This window comes from Pezoporus occidentalis, unplaced genomic scaffold (assembly GCF_034315485.1).
Source record: "Pezoporus occidentalis ecotype Australia unplaced genomic scaffold, CSIRO_AGI_Poc_V1 ctg65, whole genome shotgun sequence".
NCBI classification, from domain to species: Eukaryota; Metazoa; Chordata; class Aves; order Psittaciformes; family Psittacidae; genus Pezoporus; species Pezoporus occidentalis.
In genome coordinates, this window is record NW_026915998.1 from 2,527,672 (window position 1) to 2,555,087 (window position 27,416).

General features: G+C 38.7%; 1 long non-coding RNA gene across 2 annotated transcripts; it reads right to left on the reverse strand.

Annotated features, from left to right (window-relative positions):
- Positions 1–27,416, reverse strand: LOC134175048 (uncharacterized). 2 transcript variants are annotated; one of them, XR_009968876.1, is made up of 3 exons: positions 27,168–27,416; positions 7,882–8,034; positions 1–1,776 (listed from the first exon to the last, which is right to left on the reverse strand). It is a non-coding gene; the product is annotated as an uncharacterized LOC134175048 (long non-coding RNA). The 2 variants fall into 2 exon arrangements; XR_009968877.1 differs by lacking the exon at positions 1–1,776 and adding an exon at positions 6,397–6,452.

The following is a 27,416-nucleotide window of genomic DNA, read 5'->3' on the forward strand; positions in this document are numbered from 1 at the left end:
ATTATTAATAAGAATAGACCACCTTCTATTTACCATGGACAACACTCTGCTAACATTAACCATCTTAAATGCGACCTTGCTCTCACATAAATTCAATGAAACTCATTGCAGAGTGTTATCTGATATAACTGATTTCTGAGTTGTCTCAAGAAGCCATTTCTGAGGGCAGGCAGCTCACTCTGTTTCTTACCAGAATATACAAAAGTCTTTGGAAACAATGGCAACTAATGATAGCCTGCACTGCTACTGCTTTTCCTTTCAGTGCTGGCACTGTGATCCATTATACCGTTGTGTGAATAAGAGCAAATGGGTGCATGTTTAAAAAAGGAAAATGTTGATAAAGGCATTGCTCTTTATTCATCTTACCCTGGTCCTCAGCACAGATTTACTTAGTAGTTCAGTGAGCGTTAGCCTCTCCTTCTTGTTCAGCAGTCAGTTCATCCTTTCTGCCTACATCATATTACAGCCCCATAGCCCTGCTGCTCTCCCTGTCTCCATACCAACTACATCCCCCCCCCCCCAGTCAATCACTGCTCTCCACAGTCAGTCCCTTTGAAGTTAATTAACCCCACTCCTGACAGAAGATTCTACTGAAAATGAAAAAAAAAAAAGGTACAAAGTTCAAAAAATATAAGGTGTCTGACTCAGTGGTCACAGGGAATGGAGACAAATGCTGATCTGTAAACCCGTAATAACTGGAGCATTAATCAAATGATGTAAGGTCACCATTCCCCTTTAAGACTGACCACAAAGCGATGAACAACAATGCATCATCTTCCACATGTAAAAATGAAGAAATAAGACTGAAATCCAGATTCTGATTTGACTCTCACCCTTTTGATCAGAGATTAGTAGTCCTATGCTTCACTGAAATCTGAAATTGAGCTCTAAAAAGGAAGTACGGCACTTCAGAGAGGAAACGGTTATCAATATTGCCCTTCTGTGCATTCAGAATTTTAAAAAGAGTATCTTTACCCCCTCAAATAAGAATAGGTAAACATTCAAATAATTATTATAGCCACTTATTATTCATTTTGGAGTGCGTTCTTATAACCCATTTGGCAGAACAAAGAGGTGTTTATTGGAGAGAAATTGCCTTTCTTAGGCATACTGTCACTGAGCCCATCTGACATAGACAAGCTCAGATAGGAGAGAGGTCAAAGGATGAAAAAGTTGGAAAATTCCTTCCTTGTGTCCATTATAAGGAAGTAAGCTATTTAACAAGCAAGTGTGAAGTTACTTGCTACTTATGCAAGCAATGAGCAGAGGAAGAAACACTGACTGAGCCATAATTTGTACCCTGCTCTGACTGTATTGACTATTTCACTGTACACTCAGGATCAAGGCAGCCTGGTGTCACCCAGCAGCTAGCTTAACCGCATAGGCAGGGGAAATGCTGGAATGCATCACATCCACTCTTCCTTCTGACTGTGAGATGAACTGTAATCTTGAGAGTAAGACTGCTATGAAGCTCTGTTTCAAAGTCAAGTTATAAAATCTAGAAACATTCCATTCCCAGCATGACACTAATGGAATATCTCAGTGGTGAGTGGTTGTTTGAGAGCTGGTATATGAAAGAGCATAGATACAAGTGATACTTATGTGCTGCAAACTTCCAGGAAAATGATGAATTCACTGTAGTTTCTCTTATGATGATTAGCTATGAGTGGAATGTGCAGGTCAATTTTGCTTGTTGAAAATACTCATGACATTACAGGGGGTGGGAGGGGAGCAGGAGGCTGTCCCATGTTTCCTTCTTTGTGTTTTCCTTTGAAGCTGAAGATACCGCAATATGAGAAGTCATCTCAGAAAGTAAGTCACTTGGGTTAGACGCCATTGTCACTGTGTTTGTACAGAACATGTCAGGGCTCCTGGGTCTGGGAGCATCTCAGCCGTCACTAAACAAATTCTTTGTGGGGGGCTGCGGTGCCAAGCATGTGGTTGCCTTATCTTTGCACAAAGAACTCTTGTTTAAGGCAACTAGCTCTATCCAAGACAACGTCCGTAATGGCTTACTAGCTTAACACTGAAGTCTCTGACTGTTGTGCCAAGCCTTTCGTCTGACCCTTGACTTGCTTTCAGTCCCCTGTCTCTGGATGCTAATGTATGGGTAACAGCCCCTCCAGAGGCTGAGTTACCACTCCTGGACCTCTTTACCATACCTAGACATATTCATCTGATCTATTGAAATGCAACTGAATTAAAACCAAAGACTTCCATTAATTTACTAGAAAGAAAATCTAGTGAACAGGTTTTGCACTCTTGTTATACAGCCACATGGTTTTCTGTACAGAATAGTGTTCTAATCTCATTTTTTCATATGGCCCTCAACAGACTTTGTATCCAGACTGAAAGAAAAATACTCGCAAATCATACTAGACACCAATGTGATCTGAGGTATTCCACATTATAAAATTAGAGTGCCTGTGCATTAACTTTGGGAAGTAAACTGACAATGGGATAAAGGAAATATTTTCCATAGTGAATTACTGTAAATCTGATTTTTCATTTCTTTCTTGGAAGATCACCATAGTAGATCAAATGATCTATGATCCAGAAAAAACATTTCTTCTCCCCTCCCCTTCATGACTAGGAGTAGAATTTTCATGAGAAGACTATATATGCAATTGTATTCTGCTGTATTTTGATTCACCTTTGGATAAAGATGGGTTTCTTCCCTCAAGGAGCAACCCAGTCACATCATGGCCATGACTTCTACTATATTCTAGCTTGGACAGCTTAGATCTATTAAACTGTGAAATAACTTGTCCTTATATTATGCAACCTTGATAATTCTCTGTATGGCATTACTCACGGATGTTCAGGGTGGAAGCATCATCTCTAGGAAAAGAAGGTAGGAAGCTGAATGTGCTACCAGAACTCTAAAATAAGAGGGAGGAGGGAAAAACCCAGAGGTTCATGTATCTTTGGAAAGTGCGAAATAAGAAAACTGAAAAAAATTCTTTGAAAACTGAAGTGTCTTTGAATAGACTGTGATATTTTTGAAAAGCAAATCCCAGCTGTTTGTGGAATGTTCTGTTATGCCATTGAGCATTTCATGCCTGCACACAATTTTTTTCCACTGTCTAGACTCAGTAAGAAATCTAGTTTGTATATACACTTATACACATTCTCACACATTATGGGGATGTCAGAAGTGATGCACAGTTAAAGATGGTTGGTTGAAATGTACAGTTAGCGTATTACTAAAATCCCTTTTCTTCACACTTCAGTGACTGAATCTGGGATCCAACTTTGACAATCTAACTCTTTAGAAGAAAATTTAATTCTGGCTTTGCTTTTGGCAAGTAACTTACTGTCTTGCAGGGGAAATCTCCTCCGTCTTGTTCTTGTTCTTTGTTTACAAGCTGAATTAAAACTTTTTCAGAATGAGTGGATTTAATTTTTTTTAAGACATTTGTAGGAGATACATGGTCCTTTCCACAGCCAAAAGCAAGTGAAGCAGATCACAAAAATGTCAATGTTCTGTGCCTCAGGATTTCTTCTGAGTATTGTGCTGTTCTGGGAAAGGGTATGTGTGAATGTGTCTGTGCAGACGACACACGGAAGAGTGAGGCAGATGTTTTTGCACAGTCTGAGCAACACCTGGGTTTGACCTGAACAACAGACTAGAGAAATATGCTCTTGAGGTAACATGGAAAGTGAACAAAGTTTGGAGATGTCAACCTAAAAACGAGCCTCACATTTTTTTATAAACAGAAATGCAACAGTTTAATAATTTTTTGCTGCTCAACCAGAATACACCCTAAACCATTAAATATTGATTCTGCTAGCTGGGTCAAAAGAGATACTATAGCCCATATCCTTCCAGGCATTCGCCAGCAAAAATAGTACCTTCTCTTCCTGCTCTGCTGTTGATAGTCTAATAATATCTTGAACATAGTCCAATTCTGACATTTTAAATGCGAACAGATTTAGATTCTGTTTTTCAGAACACATTATAGTGAATCACGCAGAGATCAAACACTAAGGCTGCTACAATCTCCACTTACTTTTATTTTACCTTATTTTATACCTCCATTTTAGGCCAAGACATAGGATAAACAGCAAAGAGAATGAATGTTAGTGCTTAGAGTGACTGGAAGATGAAAAGTGGGCATGGTTTTTATAGGCTGTTGAAATTTCATGGAACAAAAGTTAAATAGCAGAGACTTTAAGATGTGTGTGAAGCAAAGGCAGATTGGTATTTGAGTTGAGCCTCCAGCTAAAGTAGCTTCCACTTCTTAAAGGAGAAATATCTGTATGGTTCCTTCCCTATCTCTCCCCTGGATATTAGCTGGGCATTCCTGAGTGCAAAAATGCCAATGGACATATCCAGAGCTCAAGGTCCTTCCTGAACTTCATACTATTCTTTTTCAGTGGCAATAACATATTCTTTAAAATTGTTTAGATGACAAATGATATTGTCTCAGGTGGTTCTGTAGAAGATAATTTTTTATCATCTACAATATTTTTTCATTTCCTCAATAGCTCAGATACAGATTGTTTTGACTTTCTGCAAAATACTGAGAGCATTACAGCAGGTAAAATACAAATTTGATGGGCAAAACATTTTAAAAGAATACAGTTTGCCTCTCCTGCATCACACAGTGTTGTTAGCAATTATAAATACCAACTCCAAACACTCTGAAAAGTTTTCAAGGAATTTGACAGTTTAGAAATGCTCATCCACAAAAAAGTAGCATAATTTTTTTTTAAATGACTGATTAAGACTGATATGGAAATACCTGGTCCTGATTATTTTTGCTTATGAGCACTGGGACTGTGACAGATGCACTCAACCCCTTAACAAAAATAACTTGGAATACCCATCATGCAATTAACTCATGCATAGCAGGTGGCTTTTCCAAGACTCATTTATCAAGGATCAAAGAAAGTTGTGGGTACAAGGAATCTCATGCATACCTTTCCCAGTGCATGGAATTTGACTACAAGCCAACCACTTTATTTCCATAACTATGATGCCTAAATAAGCTTTTTTTGAGCTCCCCCTGCTAAGCAGCATGGCTGCATGGTGGTGATCTCCCTTTAAGCTGGGACACCTCTCAAGGTTGCTCCTCAAGGCACAGACCTTTCACCAGTGGCAGATACATGGTAACAGATAGTGTGCATAACCTTTTATTGTAGTAACTTTGATCTTTGTCTTGGTAAGTTTAACTCTGCTTTGGTACTTCTGCATCAGGTGTCTGTGTGGTACAGCAAAAGAGTGAACCTTGCCACTGAAGTTTAAGCCGCACTTTTACAACATGTTTCAATAAAAACTGCTTTGATAGTGGTTCTTTAAGGGAACCAAATCAAGCATTTGTGTTTGAAACCTTACTTTGTCAATTGAGGGGTGTTGAGACCTTAGTTCAACAAATTCCCTGCTGTGAGAAGCCGATGTCCTGAGCCTTTCTTGAATCACCCACGCTGTTCTGCTGAGAGCATGTGCCTAAATATCTTGCTAGACCATGGCCCATGGGCCATTGTGGTTTTATTTAAATGGTATTTATGGTGTTAACATCCACTACTTAATTACCAAGGTATTTAATTACAAAGGTAATTAAGTGGTTTATGAGTAAATTAATATTGCTGTAGAAAAGAAAAAACACAAATGTATACGCTAAACATCAGCAGTGATACCATACTTGACTATTGTTAGTTTGGTGAATGCTAAAGTGGGAGTGAAAAGAAGTAATTGTCTTCTGGAGGAGGGCTTCCATTTCATATGGCAAATAAATAATTCTACATCAATCCTCCCCATCATCCCCATCACTTCAACACAGCCTCCATTTCTATTTTAGACCTGAAGTCCTGATGAACAGAATAAATGGTGTGGAAATGGCATAAGTACTGTGACCTCCCTCCTCATTACAAATCAGGTAGTGAGGTACTTCAACATGGAAAATGGACTTTGTGCCTTCTGCAAAGTCATGATCTTACTCTTAATGCTTTGGTAGTCCAATTAATGTAAATATACAAGTCTGAATAATTGCTTTGGGGTCATCTTAATTAAAAGTTTAATTTTTAAATTGGAAGAGAGATCAATTAAGATATACCCTCAACCGTTCACTAAATCCCATCCCTTACATTTTATGAAGAATTATTCCATCTCTACTCACGTGCAGGTAAGAATACTAATCCCACCTCACTCTTCCATTCTGCCAGTGGTAATGCTATAAAGAAAAATCTTCCTTTCACATACATCTAAATCACATGGAAACCCTGTCATCTGGCTCCCTGTTTTTCCCATATAGGGATCAACTATGGAAGAAATGGCTGTCACTACTATAACTCCCTCTCTGGAAGAACAGAGGAAGGGCAGAGGGAGCACTGCCCCAAGCTGGAAAGACCAAAACACAGACCAGCCCTCTCAGAGGAGCACTGGACAAGACCAAGCTTGAGGAAGAGAAGCTGCAGACCTGTAGCTGTGGTAAGATGCCTGGAAATTCCTGGGGTGGGAAATTATAGGGGAATTGTTTAGTGTGAGAGTTTTTAATTCACAACTTTTTGTTATCCAGAATGCAAGAATTCTCATGAATTTTACAATCTGGGCACTATGAACTAGGTTAAGTACATCTGCACTGAGTTTTCAGGGGAAATTAAGTGAGAACTGGAAAAAAATTGGAAGGTGGCATTTCCAACCAAGTGCCTCTGCCAGGTGTAAAAGTTTCTGTGGCTATTTACAGTCACCTCTTGGTGCTACTGTTCAGTTTCTGCTGATGTCTCATTGGATGGGAGTCCAATAGATCTCTTAGGACAAAGCCAGGCTGCTTTTGAGTATGCCCAGCACTTGTCCAGTCTGAGAAGAGGCACGCCACTACAAAACTGAGATTTCTTGATGAAAAACAAAATCTTAACTACCAACTGATGGGATATCAATTCCTTCTGTGGTACCAATCATGCAAAGAGTACTCAGAATAGTCTCGTATCAGAGTGATTAAATTTAGTTGAAGTGTTTGTGGAGTATAGAATAGTTAGCAGATTTATTGCCAAATCACAGACTTCTTGATTAAACACTTGAACAAAACCTCAACATTTCCTCCTTCAAATAGGGATTCTGTCTTGTCTATTCAGTGTTAGGTTAAAAGTGTGCCTGGGGGTGCTGAGTTATACTTTAACAAACAGTGTCTTGAAATCCAATTTACACAGGAGGTAGACCTGGAGCTGTGATCCCACTAGAACTCCACTGCCTTAGAGAAAGCTAGGAAAGCAGGCTGCCTTAGAGAAAACTAAGAAAGCAGATTAGCTGAGATTACCACTAGAATTTACAGATTCTTTCAATGTTTTCCTCAGAGAATAGCTGTCCCGGTACAATCTGCTGAGAGGGCAGCAGTGATATAAATACGCTCCTCCTGTTTCTCCTTCACCAAAAAGAACCCATTTATACCACAGCTGCATATAAAAATTTAGGTAAGTTAGAAAGTAGCATTGAGGGGATTTTTGTATAACAGATTCAGACTTCTGTGTAACAGCTGAGAAATGGCAAGTGTACATAGTCTTTCTTTCTAACAAACCTGCCCATGCCCTGCCATGAACAGTAGGCATTTACCTTCATTGCCCTACCAAAGTCACATCAGAATGTGCAGAACCTATTAGTTTTTCACTAAAGACAAAACAAAACACACTTTATTTCACATTCTGCTATTCAAAAGTGATAAAGGGATTCAATGTGAGGGATATGATGCAGCTGGCTTTTCCAGGTACAATAAAGTGCTGGTGAATGTTTAGATGTTAACAAATAAAAATAACTGTTGGAAGAAACTGAATGTCTTTGTAGAAAATCCTTCCAGTTGAAGGAAATGGTCAGCCTGCAAAATATACATGCATGTTACGCTCAAGAAGACTGAACCTCCCCAATTCCACAGTTTGGGGATTTACTTTTGACGGGTTTGCAACTGGTGGCCCAGGGCAGTTCCTGTAATAACTTTTCAGCCCAACAGAGCAAGCATACAAAGGCAGAAGCTGTGAGCAAAGATGCTGCTGCTTTTTGTTTTGATTCCTCCAGCATTCAGGGAAAAAGGTCTGGGTTCTCTGAAAAAAGGAAATCGTAGTTCTGCTTCAAACAGCCACTCACCTTCCTTATGTGCATTTCTTCTAAGCAGAACAGCCTGCAAAACCCTGAGTGTGTGGCTGAATGCTCAGGTCAAAGGAGCAATTGCTGCTTCCAAGTTGTCTTGTCATTTAAATGACATTACTGAGACTAAGGCCTCCTGGCATCGGGGGACCTCCCACAGGAGTCACCCAATGGAGGAGTATAATCATATTTCCCTTTCTGAAATGAAGACCACCCTCCTGACCTCCTGGCTGCTCAGAATAATTCCATCATTGTTATAACACATTCATTTGCCATCAGGTGAAAGAAGGTGCCTTCACTGGGACATTTTTACCCAGTGACATTAAATACAACCAGATTGGGGTTGTGAGTGAAAGCCATGCATTAGAAACCTTTTCATCTACAACCTTCCCTCTCCTTTGGGCATAAATATCCCTTCTCTGACAGGGCTCTCCAAGTACGAAATCCTGCGGGGCTGCAGCAGAACACAGCAATGAGCTACAGCCAAGTATGTGACACACATTGGGCTGATCCAGCAACAGGCTGTGGAATTGCTCTGCTACAATCTAGCTGTCCTGAAATGATATAACGCATAATAAAACCATGACAGGTACTGAAGGAAAGTTACTCTTAGGAAATAAACACGGGGCTCTTCTTTTTTAACTTCTTCTTTACTAAATAGATAATATGTTGAAACTAGAAAAGAAGTAAGTAGCAAATCCAAATATTAGCATTTTTCTGATTAAAGGCAGTTATTGATGATCTCTACTTTTGCACGGCTCTATACTTTTATGTAAGCCTTTGTCTGTCTTACATGTCCTGCGTAAATAAACGACAGATATGTGACAAGGGAATATAAAATGGACATCGTCATGTAGATTACTTTCCTCGATATCACAAAAATCATACACTTTATGGTGGATGAATCCTCTTCTGCAGAGTCTTTGTTAAAAATAATCCTGCATATTATTCTACTGTCTTGCCTGAGAAGCAAAGCAAGACTGGGACTAGTCTGAGACTGTCAGTCTGAGGCTTGCCTTCAGTACCTAGCAGGAGACAACAGAACTGGCACTTTTCTGGGTGCATCCCTGCTCAGTGATGGTATCTGTGTTATTTGCCATGGAAAACTGAGTGTCCACGCCAGCTGAGACACAAAAGAAGGTTGGAATGGCTGCTTACCTTATTGCTCCAGCAATAAGGTCCATCTATTCAGGACCATACAGGAGCTGCATAGCACCCTGTAAGCATAGACAGCTGAGCTCTAGACACCCTCTTTAGATCATGTGGTTAAGAAGTTGCAATGAATCAGCTACAAGTCTGTTCATGCACAGTTTGACGTCTCAAGTTCTGAGCCCACCCACCTTTTTTATTATTTCCAGTTTTTGCTGAGCATATAATAGTGTTTTAAAGTAGAAATTCAGATTCTCCTTCTACCAGCACTGCTGTTCTTTATTTTGGTCAAAATGAAGCAAACTGAAGGCTAATTATTTCCTGCTTCAAGCATAAAAGGGTGGTTATCTGAATGTTCCCCTCTAATCCTATCACAAGTGTTATAGGAGCTAGTAATAAATGAGCTTCCAATTAATTAAATACAGCTCTCCATATAGACAGATCACTCCAGAAGCTGTTTCTTTTTTTTCCTCCTGCATCCACATCAGTTGCCGCAAAGAAGGAAGACTGTATCCACTGGAGTTTAATAGAAAACATCATAATTGAAGAATGCTTCACTCATGGTGAAATTAATCTTTAGTCAATTAATGTTAAAAACTAAATGGAAATATTACTAGTTTCACTGTTAAAATTTCATTTATTTGGGTACAGTTTTTGCACTTGCATATTTTTATTTAAGCATTCTAAAATTGATATTATAAATTGGAACTTCTGTCATTTTTAATAGCATTTTTCTAATAGTATTTAAGTTACACCTTAGAGAGTTAACATTTATTCTTGATCAAGACAAGAATATTTGTGTGTCATTATTTGTGTGTGTCAGAAAGAAAATGAAATTTTTTTTTTGCAAATGTCAATAGTGGGTAGAAAGGGTTAGTTTCAAAGCACCTAGGTATTTTGAGATAGTTTACTAAGGGTGATTTTTGGTGTTAGGAGAGTTGCTCCAAAGAAAAATCAAACTGGCCACTTTTCTGCTTTACTTGGCTAAACACTGATTTTTTGCTAATACATTCGCAAGGCAAAAAAATAAGGGTTCAGGACACTCCAAAGAAAACTGGCCTCAGTGCATTCATTCCACCACAGTGCTAAGGAGTTGCTAAGAAGAAAGGTTAAAGCACATCAATTGCTCCATGAAGACGCCCCTTTCATGCTCTCTGTGGTACTTACGCAGTGAGGAAGGCATGAAAGACAAGCGAACTCTGGGTTTACTCTGGGACATTGGCTCCACAGTAGCAAGTGTGCTATGTCAGCCACTCTGTATGTTAGGAAAGACACTTTGTAATATTTATGCATGGGTGCTAATAAGTAAGAAGAGTGGACTTGGGCAGACATTCCTGAATCATCTCTGCTTCAGGTCTATTGGTCTCTAGGAAATTGGTGGCTTTAATATCTATATGCAGTGTAGAATCTGTTAACTTCCTGATGAATAGAGCGTCAAGCACCTTAGGAATGGTGAAAGAAAAAAATACTCCTTTGCTACCTAAGAAAGTTTTGGAACAGAACAATCACAGACAAAAGGAAGTATAGATATAAGGAGGGGAATGGTTGTTGTGATTTACCTAAGCTACAAGATTCGAGATACTGCCAATGCTGATTGAGATACACCCTGCTTCAGGCCATACTGAGCCTCAACAATAACTTGGGGCATGATTTTGGATTCATAATGTAGGCAACAGTTTAAGTACTTGTTGAAGGAGAGCTCATGTTGGAAATAAGGAAAAAAATGTGTGAGAAAAGTCTCCAGGGACTTACAAACAAGGCAGAGCAAGAAAGACATTCATTCTTAACACTCAAATTAAAAATGCGTCTCCTCAGCAGACTAACACTAGTGAAACAGCTGTCACTATCTGATTCCTGAAGACCCAGCAGTGCACAGCCAGACAGCAAAGTTGCCTTTTAGAATAAAACCCACTCCAAGTGCATCAAGGAAGCAACACTGAACAACTGGGGAAACAAAAATCTATTCCTTTTGTCTTGGCGCTACAGGCTTTCCTGAGCCAGTGAGGTACTGACAGAATTGCAGCCTGTGATCTTTGAGCTAGGAGTAGGGAGGGGACTGGACAGAAAGGCTGGCAATGTGGCAGGAGCAGTAAACACTCAGGCTGCTGTCCTGCAGAGCCGGAGGGCTGCAAGAGGCAGGTACTTCAGCCAAGGGAAGAGTGATGCTCAACACACGCAGTGTGCCGGGTAGAACAGCTAAATGCCATAGTCTGATGCACCAGCATCTGTGTTTTATCCTTACAGTTATCTGGGAGTGTGTGTGACTTTAAAGCTGAAGTTCCTGCATGGAAAGTCACTGTTAAAACGTTTTCATCCTGGACCTGTGTCGGTGCCTGCTTTGTCATGGACAGCTACAAAGGCTGAGCGGGTCTGCTTAAAAACTTCAGTCTGTCTCCTTTATCTCCATTCATAGCAAACCCACCTTGAGCTTCAGTCTCAGCAGCTGGTAGATTTTTTGTTCTTTCCAAAAGGTATCAGTTTCTCCACCTGGAACAGTGTGAACAGCCTTTTCTTTGAAGCTTATCCCTGGTAAGAAATCACTCCTATTGAAATCTCTCACTAGGGCACCAACTTGACTCATCAAATGTTCTTTATGACTATTTTTTACAATTTTATTCCCCTATAATTTATACAGGTTAACATAATTCAGAAGAAAGATTAATAACAGCAGCCCCTGAAGATACTATGGTCAAACTGATCCAGATTTTTGTTAATGGCCCTAGCATCTGACTTACCATTGTGCCTGATTGCTTTCCTGTCCTTTATGTGTGTGGTCTCTGCTGCTTGTACAGATGGGGAATCTTTCATTTGTTTAAAGCAGCAGAGCTAGAAGAACAGAGAACAAAACTTAGTAGCAAAACTAAGACCTGGATTTAAAATTTAATCCAAGGTCTAAGTATATATTCTGTCTACAGTTTGGTACAAGTGACAGTTGCTGCCTGAACTTTTACTAACGTTGGAGTAACATGGGAAAAATTACTAGATTGCTTTCTGAGATGAGAACTGAGTCATTTGTGGGCATGTTCATATTCTTACTACATTTGCTTTCCACAATCATGTCAGGTAAAAGTAGCAAGGCATAAATATTTATCCAGAATAGAGTTTAGGGAGGCACCGCCAGAGCATTACACAGGCATTTATATCTACACAAGTCTGGGGCATATGCATCCCATAAAAGGCTGATGCTTGTGAGCCATGAGATTTAGCCTCAGCAGTTCTTCAGGTCCCCATTATCCAGGTGTTTCTTTAATTCAAAAACCACAGTTAGCAGGAATGATTATACTGTTGCCACAAAAGTTATTAGTCATACACAGATATTAGTCACACATAAAACACAGAGCCCTTTATTAAAGGCTGCTAATGGGCAACTAAGTTTTGGGAAGTTCATTGGAAATATGTATTCTTTTTAACAACTGAAATGGCTGGTGCTTTTAGAGGTTATAGCTCAGTTGTGATGCAGCCATATCAGCCAGGCCATAATGTAGAATGACATTTGGGTTAAAGAAGAGCTGGTACTGCAGTAATTGTTCACTCATATAGATTTTCATTGAACAAGTTCCATTTTAGTGTCCACAACTATTTCGATTTTAAACATTCTGTTCAGAAGATTGCAAATGCTGATGATATTTAATATGGCATTTTAAAGACAAAAGGCACCCATGGTAGGGAGAAATGATGGGTTAAGAGAATGACACCAGAGTGACACCAATTTGTTAAAGGTTATGAAGTAAGAGCTATTTTGTAATGGACATGTGCAGAATGTAATGACATGTGAAAAATAACAAGGATATTTGTTACTTCTGAATTACTGGGTTCACAGATTATACAGCTATATTACAAGGTCTGATCTAATGCATAAATCAGAGGGTTTTCCTGAATTCATTTTTGTTTGAATTACACCATGTCTTCTAAGGCGAAAAATCCTGATTTTATTCTTACATTGCCCTGAAGCCCATAGGAAATTCAAGAAAGGCTGCCAGTAATATAAAATGTGAAAGATATTATCGCTTTCCATCTGTCTCTTTGTCTCCCCCCAGTCTTAGATATATGGAAGAGACACAACGTCAGAGGGAATCTGCAACACTCTGTGGAACTGCCCCAGCTGAGAACTTGCATGCTAGTGATAAACAAGATTCAGCTGGGAAGAAAACACCCTCTGTAACACCATCAAGTGAGAAGGCTGTGGGCTCTGGACTTTACTAGCCTATAAACCTCCTGCTTTTAATTCTCCTGAGGAAAAAACTACACATTTTTGAAGCCAGGCACCCAACCAGAGATTCTGGTGACTTGGCAGAGTTGAATTCTGAAGGTCAGTATACAAACTACACTGTAATCTTTTTGCTTTAATTCATTTTAATTCATTTCATGGATATTTTGTAGCTCTGATGTAGTACTGAGGCTAAAGGAAACTGAAATATTTAAAAACAGCAGCATACAATTTAAAGCCATGCAACAACAAATGGCTTTTTCTGTAGGTCCACCCAGTTGTGTTACCTCTAGCACTGCCTTGCTTGCTTGGAAACAATGACACTGTGAAGACAGTCAGGAAGGCGTGACTTGTACTGTTAATTAAAGTTGTGTTTCATGACTAGAGACTAATCCTGGAAATGACTAGTAATAACATTGCATTTAATTTTGTGGTGTGAAATGTATTTGAAAAACTGGTGTGCTAATTACTTATATTAAAGTAGATTACTGAGAAAGCAGATGTAAATGCTTCTTTGTTATTTTCTTAAGCCTTTGTAAAGCAAAGTCAACAGTAAGCGCAAGTAAAAGTGTAGGTGTCCTTCTTATCAATAGACTGAAACTTCCACAACTCTGGTATCAAAGCAGTCCTTGCTTGGTGGCTACCCAATGTCAACCATTCAGCCTTTTGAACATAAAATAGAGAGTAAATGGGATTGAAAACAACTGGGCACTGACAGGCAAAGGCAAGGGTGTCTATGACCTAGATGAAGATGTATAGTGCATGACAATGCAGCCTACAGTATTTCTCTATAGTTCTTTGAAGTGGTCACAGTTCTGTGTCATTCATTAGGATAAAAAGGCAAAAAAAGTAAGATTTATGATCATGAGTTTTAAAATGTTTTGGGCCTGAAATACTTTCATTTGAAGGGGCACACTGCTCCAAGGTTTTCATTTTTGTGGTACTTTACATAGTGTTATTTGGACATTATCAAATCATTTTATATTCTCAAAATGTTTTTCACAGATCCAGCTTGAAATTGCATGAAATGTTCAGACATTTTTTTCCTCTGGTATGTGGCAGTTATCATGACTCAGAGTTTATTCTGTGTTCCATCGATCACCATAGTAACCTGTACTCTCTGTATTTAACAGGAAACAAAAAGTTATTTACTTGACAGGGATGGAGTTCTGGGAAGCATTAATTTATGAACATTGGCAAAATATTTTAATGGAACTATTTGCTTCTCAGGTTGTTATGTGTACCCATAATTTGATCTTCATCTGTCAGGCAGATTTCACATGAAGAAATTGATTGTAGTCAAAATGTATTCACTAGGATTACACCTATTTTCTATTCTTGATGGCTGTTATATAAAGCTAAACAATGTCCTATTCAGTCCAGATTGTTTATGTATATGTAAAGCACAGCAAAGGTACTTTGCTAGTTATGGGGCTTGTTTTGTATTTTCAGGAACCAAAGGGATTCCTCAGCTGCAAACAAATACAGCAATTGTTTACTGTTATTTAATCACTGCTGTTCAGTATCAGATCTCTTAAGGTCTATTTTTTTCAAGCCCAAACTGTGAGATTGCCCATCAGATTTTAATAGTTACTTTGGTGGTGCAAATCAATTTATGAAAATACTTACTTTCAGTGTGTTAACTGATCTTTCTGACTGTTCACTCTTAACAAGGATCAATCCATTGATCTGCCTTATGAAAGTGGCCCCACAGAATGTAGAGACAGCACAGGGGCAATAACTGGTATCCAGTGTGGGGCAGAGGAAGCTGTGGGAAGCTGAAGAGCTCTTTCTGAACAGCCCATTCCTCTGTAGGACTGAAGACACCAAATCTGCCTTCCCACTGAAGTTTTCCTCAAACAGATTTTAGTTTTAGAGGCAAGATGTGGAGAAAACAGCATGACTGGCTGTGCAGTTTTTCTTTATGAAGTGAGTTTCTGCACCAGTACTCTGGTGGAAACATCCTGTGATATGGCATACTCTCAGCGGTCCACCAGGAAAAGATGTGGGCATTACATTTCTGACCTACTCTACCTGCAATGAATGCTTTGTTATTAAACCTCATTATTATGTATCTGTAAGCCACTTCTTTTTTCTACCTTTATAACTTCCCTAAAGTGTAATTACAAAGCACACATTACTGAGGTAATCTCCAGTACCTCAAGCATTTATGTATTCCACATAACTTTTGTTAAACATTTTATCATGCTGCAGTGAACCATATTTTACAATGTATGCCAATTTAAATATTGAATTTCACCAGTTCTATAGAGAATGTTTTACCCAGATGAGTGAATTTATTTCTTCTGACTCAGGCAGAACTTTGATGTTAACTCTGAGACATTAAAATGGGCCAAAACACTCACTAATTTCTATTTTATTGGAAACACAGGGCTAGTATTTAATATAGTTATTTTATATGCTTAAATATACATTATCTCCTGTAGAAGCAGATGCAATCAGTATTAAGCATTAAACAGTGTTTATTGACTGTACAAAAACACCCTTTCACGCCCACGTTACCAAAGAGGTTTTCTAACCTTTGTTCTTAAGAATGTAATTTGGAGGATGTGCATACGTATGCATGAGTAAATCAAACTATTATTATCACTTCAGCTGTGTGCATGTTGGCACTGCAGGCTACTTACTACTATTACTTACTGCTGAAGTAATAATTTGGTCATGTCAGGGAATGGAAAATTAGATCGTCAAAGCACTATACAGAAGAAATTGCTGAGTAAGCGCATTGTGTTTTTTCTTTCCTGCTAAGAGATTAAACATCATACCTGGATATCATCTCTTAAATACCACACACAGAGTACATATGAGATAGATAAGACTGGTAGCACAAGAGAAAATGAGAGGCATTAGGAGCTAGGAAATGTTACCTGTGATGCCTTTTTCTAGCATACTGGGAATGCAGTGGCTTTGCCCTACAAAACAGTTAATCAAAATATCAGCAATGCTTTTTCATTCTAAAACCTGCAAGAGAAAGGGACTTAGGGACGGTGTGCTTGATTGTTTAATTTTGGAGACTAGATTCAGGTTTTCAAGCAGCTTTACAACAAACCAACACTGCATCAGCTCCACTCAAAACGTTTAAAGTTACAGAAGTTTAGTTTCGAATTTTTTTAAGACAAGTCTATAGAGGCAGGTGCACAAAGAGAAAGGCTTTCACTAGGCATACTCTGAAATGGCCAACACAACTAGTTCTGAACAGAAACCGTACAACTATGCCTAAGCTATGAAGCCATACTGAGTCAGGATCAGCCCAAGTGCATGATCACAAGATTAATGCCTCACCCAGAGCCCTACAAACATCTACCTTTCACAAAGGTGTGGTGTGTTAAAATAATGTAATATTGGATATACTGGATACAGTAAGAAAATCTTGGATGGGAAACTGCACAAATGCAAAGCATTAGATCATTAATGCCTATAGTTTATGTTTTCACATTCTGATGATCAATGTATGCTTATTTTAATTATTTCTGAGGTAATGGTGAGCAGCTTGTAGAGAACTAACAGATACGAGCTGTACATAATTTATGCACTGAAGAATTTGCACAGATATTTCATTTGCTTCGTAAATGTCATTAGTAGAGAACACTGGTGAGAGATAATCACATACAATCCACCTTTTGTTAATTTACATAGAGTCATAATACACAGATCACACATACCAAATGGAAGACTTTAGCTAAAAAAAAGAAATATAACTGTAGAATGGATTTGCTTGCACAAATGCATGGATGGTTTCAAATCAAGCAAGAAGGCAGTACTGATTTTGATATAGCCACCCTTAAAAATATAGTCTTTACAGAGTCAATACTGTCTTGATTTAGGTTCTAAAAACACTCAAAAGACTCAGATTCAACTTTGTCCACTTATTATTGATTCATCTGGCATGCTGGGTTGTTGTTTTTTTTTTTGTTTGTTTTGGGTTGGTTTTTTTTTTTTCAGAAGTGCTTTTCTGCTCTCAAATTTTAGCTAGCTCTCCGAAAAGAATGTCTAATACAGTCACAAAGAGCAATTCTCTTGCTTACAACTGAGCTATTGACTATCGTAATAAAAAGGGAAGACAGAAGTCATGTCAGCTTAGCTTCTCACAGGACCTTACAGTGCTCCTTCATTCAAAAACACTTATGTAACCAACAAGCAATGAGTAATGAGTTGCAAAATATCAAGAAGCCCTTAGTTTTCTATCAGGTATGATACATTTATAAAACTGTGATATTTTTAAGGAACAAAAGACCTTATAACTATCACCAAGATGTTAGTTCTTTGATATTTTACTGTAACACCTTTTTATTTTTTTCTCTCCTGCTACTGACATCTAAATGCCTATAGTTTTACACATCAGGACCATATACTAGCAAAAAAATCCATAGGCAGAGAGCTGAAAGATATTATTTTTACCATTTGTAGACAGCAGTTTCACCTGATGTGCATCCTCAGCACCTTCTTCCTCTTTTCATTGGAACGGGGGGCAAAGATGAATGAGCACAAATACACATCAGAATTTTGTTAATAAGCCTTAACCATTTTGCTTTGATTAATTTTGTACAGTGAAATTTAAATCATTTGGGTAGGGGTAAAAGAGCCTTTCTGATGGAGCATGGAGAAAATCAAGAGAGAAAATAAAGCCAGGCTTAGAAGACATTAAACAAGCCATAAAGTTTTCAACAAAACAGAGAAGTGATTGGTTGAGGTGCAAGTGTATTTGTGGGTAGGAGGAAAGGGAAGAGTAAATTTGTCTGGGGAATAAATCCATTTAGGTCATTATAGTTCAATACGGCTATGATCCAGAAAAGCACTTGAGCATGTGTTTGGTTTTAACATGTGAGTCGCTGTCTCAAAATCTGAGCTTTGCTCAGGATCAGGTTTACATGATTTCATCATGGCTGGATTCTTCTCTTGAATTATACTTCCCCATGCTAAAGCCTTAAGCCAACTGACTGAAAGGTCAAATGGCTTTGAAATGGGTATCTATTCAGAGAACCATTTTTCTGGACATAGAGAAGTGGGTGCTCTGCTTTCCATTATGGCATGTGCTTAGAAATGGAAACGTATTTTTGCACACACTGAGGGCTGAAGGGAGAGGAATGACAACGGCAGCCAGAGGGGATGTGACATCAGGAATCTGCAAGCTTTTAATTTCTGAAAGACTGTGTAAATACTTTGTGAAAGGTGATATGATAATCAGATTTAACTTGGCCAAATTTACTATACACTTAATAATTCTTTGCGTGGTTCAGTTAGTGGTGCCAGTGCTCGTGGGCTGCAGCTGCCACAGTGGAGAAGGATGGGCTGAGGGCAGACAGCTGTGCCACAAGCATGTGGAGGACAAGGCAGAGCAGCTCCCCCTCTCATCCCAAGAGCACAAGTGGGGCTCTCCAAAGTGTCCCTGTGATGATACTTTATGTTGCAGTCATTAATTGCTGGTAACAAGAAATGGATTCTTTGACTGTTCTTTCTACCTTAAGTTTTGGTGGGATTTCTCGCCAGAGCATAGGAATGACTTTGGGAGAAGTCTGACTAAGTCCATAGTTATGAACCACTAATTTGGGCCAATTAGCTTGTGAAAAGACTGAGTTTAAATCTTACATATTTTTCCCCATCTTTTCATCTCTAAGAGGCCATTCTGCTTCCTCTCTAAGTTCCAATCTCCTATTTTCTAGGACAGAAAGAAATATAATTGTGGCTTTTCAGAAATGAACAAGGTAGAAAAGATTAGATAGATAAAAAGTAAATGTCAGTGTCACCATGTACCATAATATTTATTTTTCTTGACTCTGGTTCCTGAGAAAGGGGAATAGAAGAATCACAGCTTTCATGGAACAATAAAGTTAATTTCTAGTTCCCAACTTTTCACAGAAAAGCATTAAAATATGATTTTTATAATGTCACAACCAATATCACTTTGACTTCTTGAATTTTCCTTGCTTCTAAGCTTGCTCTCTTAGGATGCAACAATTCACTTATACAAGCAATTTGCAGAATAGAGGGACCCCTATATCTAACATGCCACAGAATTCCTTTTCCCCTAGGAAGCCATGATGATGCACAAGAGGAAACATCTACATTTTTATACAACCAAAATGTTCACAAGATTTGATGCCTTTTATTAATAAGCTACTAGTTAAAAAGGTCGTTTGAAACAATCCAGAAGTTAAAATGAAAACCTGTATGTTTTTTTCAGCATCTTTATATTTAATGTATTTTGGAACTCAGTCAGCAAGATGAGGTGGCTGATAATTACTCAGGGTTCCCAATTAACCTACTTAGCAGGTCACATAGGTAAATAGCATAGATTGTGTCAAATCTCATTATTGGGATAATAATTTAATCAGCCAGTTCATTGACTGAAGGCCAGAGAATCTGGAGAATAAATTCAACAGGAAAATAAAATCAGCACCTAGACAATGTACTTGGGGGCTGAGTCTAGTTGGAGGCCTGTAACTAGTGGAGTGCCTCAAGGGTCAGTACTGGGACCGGTATTATTTAATATATTCATCAACGATTTAGATGAGGGAATTGAGTGTACTATCAGCAAGTTTGCTGATGACACTAAGCTGGGAGGAGTGGCTGACACGCCAGAAGGCTGTGCTGCCATCCAGCGAGACCTGGACAGGCTGGAGAGTTGGGCAGGGAATAACTTGATGAAATATAACAAGGGAAAGTGTAGAGTCCTGCATCTGGGCAGGAACAACCCCAGGTTCCAGTATAGGTTGGGAAACGACCTGTTAGAGAGCAGTGTAGGGGAGAGGGACCTGGGGGTCCTAGTGGACAACAGGATGACCATGAGCCAGCACTGTGCCCTTGTGGCCAAGAAGGCCAATGGCATCCTGGGGTGTATTAGAAGGGCGGTGGTTAGTAGGTCGAGAGAGGTCCTCCCTCCCCTCTACTCTGCCCTGGTGAGACCGCATCTGGAATACTGTGTCCAGTTCTGGGCCCCTCAGTTCAAGAAGGACAGGGAGCTGCTGGAGAGAGTGCAGCGCAGGGCAACTAAGATGATTAAGGGAGTGGAGCATCTCCCTTATGAGGAAAGACTGAGGGAGCTGGGTCTCTATAGTTTGGAGAAGAGGAGACTGAGGGGTGACCTTATTAGTGTCTATAAATATATAAAGGGGGAGTGTCACGAGGATGGAGCCAGGCTCTACTCAGTGGCAAACAATGACAGGACAAGGGGTAATGGGTGCAAACTGGAACACAAGAGGTTCCACTTCAACTTGAGAAGAAACTTCTTCTCAGTGAGGGTGACGGAACACTGGAACAGGCTGCCCAGGGAGGTTGTGGAGTCTCCTTCCCTGGAGACATTCAAAACCCGCCTGGACACATTCCTGTGTAACCTTATCTAGGTGTTCCTGCTCCGGCAGGGGGATTGGACTAGATGATCTTTTGAGGTCCCTTCCAATCTCTAGCATACTGTGATACTTACATCCCTGAAAACAGTTTCTTACACAAAATTATAAAGCACACTACTCACTAGTAGAAACCCAGTAAAGTCTAGGGCAGGACTTAGTGGTAATGAGGGTGGTTTTTTTGTTCGATCATAATATCCAGCATGAGTATAAAGAATGTTATGTGCCACCTTGCTTTTTATGAATGATAGTTTAACATATGCAGAAGTCATAAGCATGTGTGTTATTCTTTGGCACTTAGACAGACATGCAATGCAGTTGTCTTTAATGCAGTGTTACAGACCAGAACTTTTCAGACACATCTGCTTTGTGATTTATGTGGAACAATCTTAGCCTCTTGGCCTTTCCTTTCCCATACATCCCAGCCTTGTTCCATTCTTCATGGAATGTACTTAGAGCAAGTACAAAAGAATGCCAAGTAAGAAGGTCACATAATGGATAAAATAATATTGTTGGATCTTTCAAGATGGACAGGAGAGAAGAGAAATTACAATAAGTGCAACTGTTGAAGTCACATAGTGTAAAAGCTGTGCTTTCTCTGCACAGTAATGCTCTACATTTACAAGGTGACTGAGGAAATAGGAGGTAGGAAGAGCAGAGTCTGTCTGAAAAAAGAAAAACATTTTCTGGGCAGATAGAGAAAGAACTATTAGGAGGAACAATAACATCTTTAAAAATTTATTTGAGAATGAAATATTTATATGTGTTTTAAAGAGAGGCACAAACATAACTAGAAATTGACAGAGTTTTAATATTCAAAATATAGACTGGAGGAAAAAAATCCTCTACTAATGACAGGAACTAGCTGGTCCTGAACTCGTGAGGTGTGAAGAGTCCCACAGCACAGACAAAAAGTGCATGCAAGGCTCAGAATACGGTGAACATGCCCTTGTCTTCATAGTGTGTATCAGTGGTTTATTGTCAACAAGAACAAGAGGGCTATAAAATAAGCCATCATTCCTCCAAGTAGATGATCATTCAGTTTAAACATATCTCATAGGTCTTACAGCCAGGAATTACAGTGTACTGAGCACTACTCCAGGACTTGTAACTTATTAACTCAGTAGGAAAAAAAGTAAGTAACTGCCTTACCAGGTCACGATAGGCCTATAAAGTAAAAACAGCCAGCATGTAAAAATAGCCAGTACACCAGGAACAAATGTTGATCTTTTAACTAGCTTTGGGATTTTCTTAATAAATAAGCAAGAACACAAGTTACTGGATGCACCCTAGACCACTCACGTTGTCAAATGTATTGGTTTAAATCATAAGTTGTCTTGCTACTGAAAAAGCATTTATTATAGCAGGAAGGCTGAGCATATCTATTCCAGTTCTGGAACTACAGAAACAACATGGAGCTCTCAAGTGTCTGTTTCAATGCTGCCCACAGAATATAAATGCTTTAGCAGTCAATATCCTCTTAGATTTTGGGAAAAAAAAAAAAAAAAAGAAAAAAGACTTAAGGCAGGATAGCACTAGTCATGGATGCTACCTACTAGTTCAGGAGTGACACATAACAGAAACTACTGGCTGAGGAAAAAACCACTTTCACCTAATTAGTAGAAAACATTGATTAGTTAAGCTTTTTCATTACAATCTTCCCTGATAAAAAAGCAACAAGCTTAAAGATAATAGCTTTTTTTCTTTCACATCAAGCAAGAGCTCAGAAGTACTAGATAAATTCAGTGTAAGGGCTTTTTAGGAGGTGTCAGCTCGTAAATTAAGTCACTCCTTGCTAGAAGTTTGGAGGCTAGACTCCAGCTGTTAGCAGTTACTAATTTCTGTGCAAAGAAGACCCACATCTCTCAGCCTGCATTGCCAGTTTTTCTGAACATTTCCAGTATTTTCAGCTCACTGGTTATTTTTATATATGATGTACTAAAGTTATAAATGACTAATCAAATTACACACGCTACAATCACAGTACAGAGTGACAGTGGATTAAGAAACTCTGTTTGTTAGAATATTTCACTATCTAGCTATCTAGATAAATCTGATTCTATAAATGCATTGATAAAGCAAAAGCATTATCAACTCACTTCCATGATGGTCTAGACAGCCACAGTTTCAGAGGTTAACTTAAGGCAATAACATAGTCTAGGCAGCATGATTCTCATACGGTGCAGTCAGGATGTATTCTAAGCGGGATTTCAAGTCTGAATGGATATAAGCCCAAGAGAGAGCAACAACTGGATCTACAGATGTATACTCCACTGTAGCTTTGCAAGACTGTTGCAGAGACTGAACATACACTAATTGTTTCTCCACCAAAGACTGTTTTTTCTGCAGGAGACTTGTTCTGAGTGATCTCTGGGAAAAGGATTTATTAAAAACTTTTTGCTCCCCTTTCATATGTTACTTTTTCCATTTCTTAAAAGGCCCATTTCTCCACTTCATTTTCCATTGTTCTCTCATTCACAGTCTGTAATTGTTGTAAACTGTAACACCATTATATTGTTGTCATTTACAACTCCCCATTTTAAAAAAGTGTTTTCCAATGACAACATTATTTCTTTAGTTGAAAACAATCACCTGTACATTTGTTAACTACAAATTTAATGAGAAGAGGAACTAGCTGTTATTAAAGTACCATATTACAATGTGATACTGCTCTGGACAGATCCAGACCAGTTGAAATTTTATTCACATCCTTCCCAGTAGTGTTCAGGCTTGAATATTCCTGTTCAGTGCTAATCATTTTCATTCCTCTCCATATTCAGACTAACACTGACTTAGCATCCATTTTTCTATGTAGGTGATTCTAATTGCTAGCATGCTTGCAGCAAATTGAACCACATACCCCACCGGGACAGTCTGGGGCAGGGAATGACTTTTTCTCCCTCTGTTGAAAATTATGACTGCTCACAGCTGCTAATTCCCACTGAGAGCAAAAAAGCAGGTAGGTTTCAATCAGAAGAGCAGGAGATGAGGGAACAAGGCAGGCTCTGAGTCTCCCCAGGGTTATAACAACTCCCCCACAAGGAAGGCACTGCAAAGCTTTGCAGGGTCTGCCTCCTCAACCCCAAAATAGAGCTAAACATGCTGCAATATGGCCCCTCTTTGTCCCGCTTCCTCTTCCGGCGCTCACCCTCACTCCCTCCTCACAGACTGCTGTCTCATGGGGGAGGTTAGTTACAACCCATTGGGACCCTTATCTGAGCATCCACCTAACTGCTGGGGCTGGGAGAGCAAAGGGTAGACTGCATTTTTCTCCCCATCACAATTGCCTGTTTTTCTGGACAGCAGAAATGGTTTTAAATCACAGCAAGCTGCTAAGACCCTGGACTGCACTATCCCACTCTCTAGGCAAGCATCTTATCACTAGGTTGTATTTTTTACAAATAGATGCATATATTATACCCAACAAAGAGCACAGTAATCCCACTTCAAGTCATGGTGAGAAAGGCAGTGTTAGGAACTTGGTATAGGGCACAACTTAGTCTTATATAACTTCCCATGCAGAAGGTTTCACTGCCTGCATCTGCAATGGGCAATTCTGGCTCAGGAAGTGACACATCTTTTGGTGCAGGACTACAGAATATGGATGATTTTTGTTTGCTTCTGTGGCTTTCCCACTGCTCACAGAAGAAAGCCTTTATCTTTCAGTAAATGCACAGCTGAACTAATAGATTGTCCAGGATTCATTGCAAAAGGACAGTTTACTGTTCAAGATAACTCTAAAGATTTGCAAGTGTAAGAGTCTGCAACAAAATATAAAACATTTTAAACATAATGCAGTGATTAACCATGGGCTTTCCATAATAATTATCATTTAGTGAATGTATAAATAGAATAAAAGCAATATTGAAGCGAACAAATGACCTCTGACACAAAAAATAGCTTGCATTTCATATTGCTTTGCTTAACTGTCCCCTCCTTCCCCCACCAAACAGAAGCTTTATTGACAAAATGTGCTCTGTTAATTTAGCCCGTAGACTTAAAAAATGTGCAGCTCTGGGAAAAACTGAATTATGGGTTCTATTTGTGAGATGAGGAATGACATGTAATAACTTAATGAACTGGAAGTTTATTAGTTGTAAAAGGGAGAACTAATGGAATGCGTTGTCTATCAATCTTTTTAACTCGAAAATGTTCAGGTGGGTAAAAGTGTCACATCCATTATGCATTTATTATCTTATTAATACAAATATGTGCTAGAATCTCAACAAGCTACAAAAATATATCTTAGTTCTAATTTAATGTGAATTCTATTAGTCAGTTTTGAGGCTCTATTCTAAACCCAAGTCACTGGAATTTCCACTCAGATACCTGGCCAGCAAAAAATTCCCCCGAACACCAGAGCTACTCACTAACATCACCTAAAGTTACAACCCTCTGCTCCCAGTACAGACTGTATTCATCAAAATTGTGGAGTGAAATAAATGCACACACAGTCATGATGACAGGCTCATTTTAGTACCTATTTCTTGCTCTGTAGACACATAAATACAAAAGGACAGTAAGATAATGATTTTAACAAGAAACATTGTAGAGAAACCAGTCTAACATAAAATGTAAGAATCAAACCTTTGGCTATTTTCTTCATAGTTTTCTCCACTGTGTAAAGAATAGGGATTTACCCCAGTTATGCTTTCACACAGACCTATTTATTTTGCACAATGGAATGATTTGCCTCAAAATATTTTGGATCATTGCATGCATGTGTGAATATACAGAATAGTGACATCAATAAAGTAGTCTAAAATCTGTTAGGATGCTTCTCCCAGGCTTAGCTGATATTATGTTTTAAAACCGCAGTGTAACAAATAAATTTAGTCCTAAATAAATACATAAAACAAACATATGTGCAAGTAACAAAAAACAACAGGAACTGGGAAACTCGAAGTTCAAGTCAATACACATGAAAACATAAGTAGAACAAAACATTCAGGTTCTACTCTATCAGCCCAAATATTTCATATGATGATGCATAGATTCTTCAGTAATTCTAATTTTAACCCTGCAATGGATTGATCTGTTTGCTTTGATTTCCTATTTCAGAGATAAAAATAAGCAAGAGAGGATAATCTGCAGTAATTTATGCCTCTAGTAGGCTCCTGTGGGTGGACCCTTCTTATTTTATTTGTTTTGTTCATGTGCCAGTCTAGCAGCAGGTGTCTTACATATATTTAGCTATTCAGAAGACCAGTCATAGCCATTCCTTAATCAGGTAATAACATACTATTGACATATTAGACCAATTTAAAACATTTGTTTTCTTTATCAATTTACGTTTCATCTCAGAGGTCCAATACAATGGGATTTTGAACCATCTGTACTGAGCACAATCAAAGGGCCAGTAATCCAATTATTTGATTTTCTTCCTGAAGAGATCAGAAGAGAGGAAAAGCTATCTTTCACTCGCTCTAGTGAGTAAGCTGCAGGCCTGCATAAGGCTTTAAGCTTCCTGTGTAAAACATACCCCAAGGGCAACAGAAGGCCACTTAAATGTAGCTTGGAGGGCATAAGTGGAACATGGCTGTGGCACATTGGCTTTCTGCCCAGGTATAAATTCGAGCCATCAGCATCAAACACTCATCCTGAAGCTCTCATAGTGAAATTAAATGCCATCTATCAAGTGAATAAAAATAATAAATTAAAGTAGCACAAGTAAATTAAAAAAAAAAAAATGCAGTAATTTATACTGTGGAACATCTGTTCTGGATTGCATTTCCAGACTGCACACCTCAGACTATCTTTCAGCCTTTATTTTTTTTCACTATCGTATTTTTGAACATGCAAAATGGCCCCGATGCACAAATTGAATTTGTTCATGGCCTACTCTACATGTTAATAAAAATAAAGTTTTAAATAGTGTTTGCTTTTCCTGTACAAATAATTTACTTCTGCCAGTCAGCAGAATCTGACTGATTTGTTACATAGGTTGTGTCTATGTGAATTATATCTAAACAAGAATTCATACAACAATGAAGCATGCAAAAATGTACCTTTTGATACCTCAAGTGGAACTGCACATTGTGATTTAGGCAGTCACAGCTAATTTCAGCAGGCTTCAGAATTTGGATAGCTGTGAAGTTAAAATGAATCAGTCCTTTTAAAGTGCTCACAGGAAAAGCAGACTCTATTCTGGGACAGATTCTAAAAGGGGTATTTTCAGTAAGCAGAATTTAATTACCTAACTGGAATTTTGCTGCAATGCCCTGGCTAAACTTTCACGTTTTGAGAAGAAGAAAAATAAAATCAGGGAAACTATTATGCTCTATCTGAACAATACCTATTATAGCAATAAATTCAGCCTTGTGCTGGGATGGGACAGTATTAAGAAGGAAAGCAAACGGAAATGTCTCACCTACTGAATATTAGCCTGATTTCCTAAAACAAGTTGAGTCTCCCCAGGAACTTCTTTCCCAAAACTTCCTTAGGGTATGAAATAATTGGCTATTAACCAGTGTATTCTTGACCCAAAGAATGGAGCAGAAAACATGTAAGACTTGTCTGGATTAGGGGGAAAGATAAAAGAGAAATTAGAGCTGATAGGTACTGACTGAGCCTGCGGCTCTCTTGATTTTGCTAGTTGAGACTCAGAGGGTTTTACCTG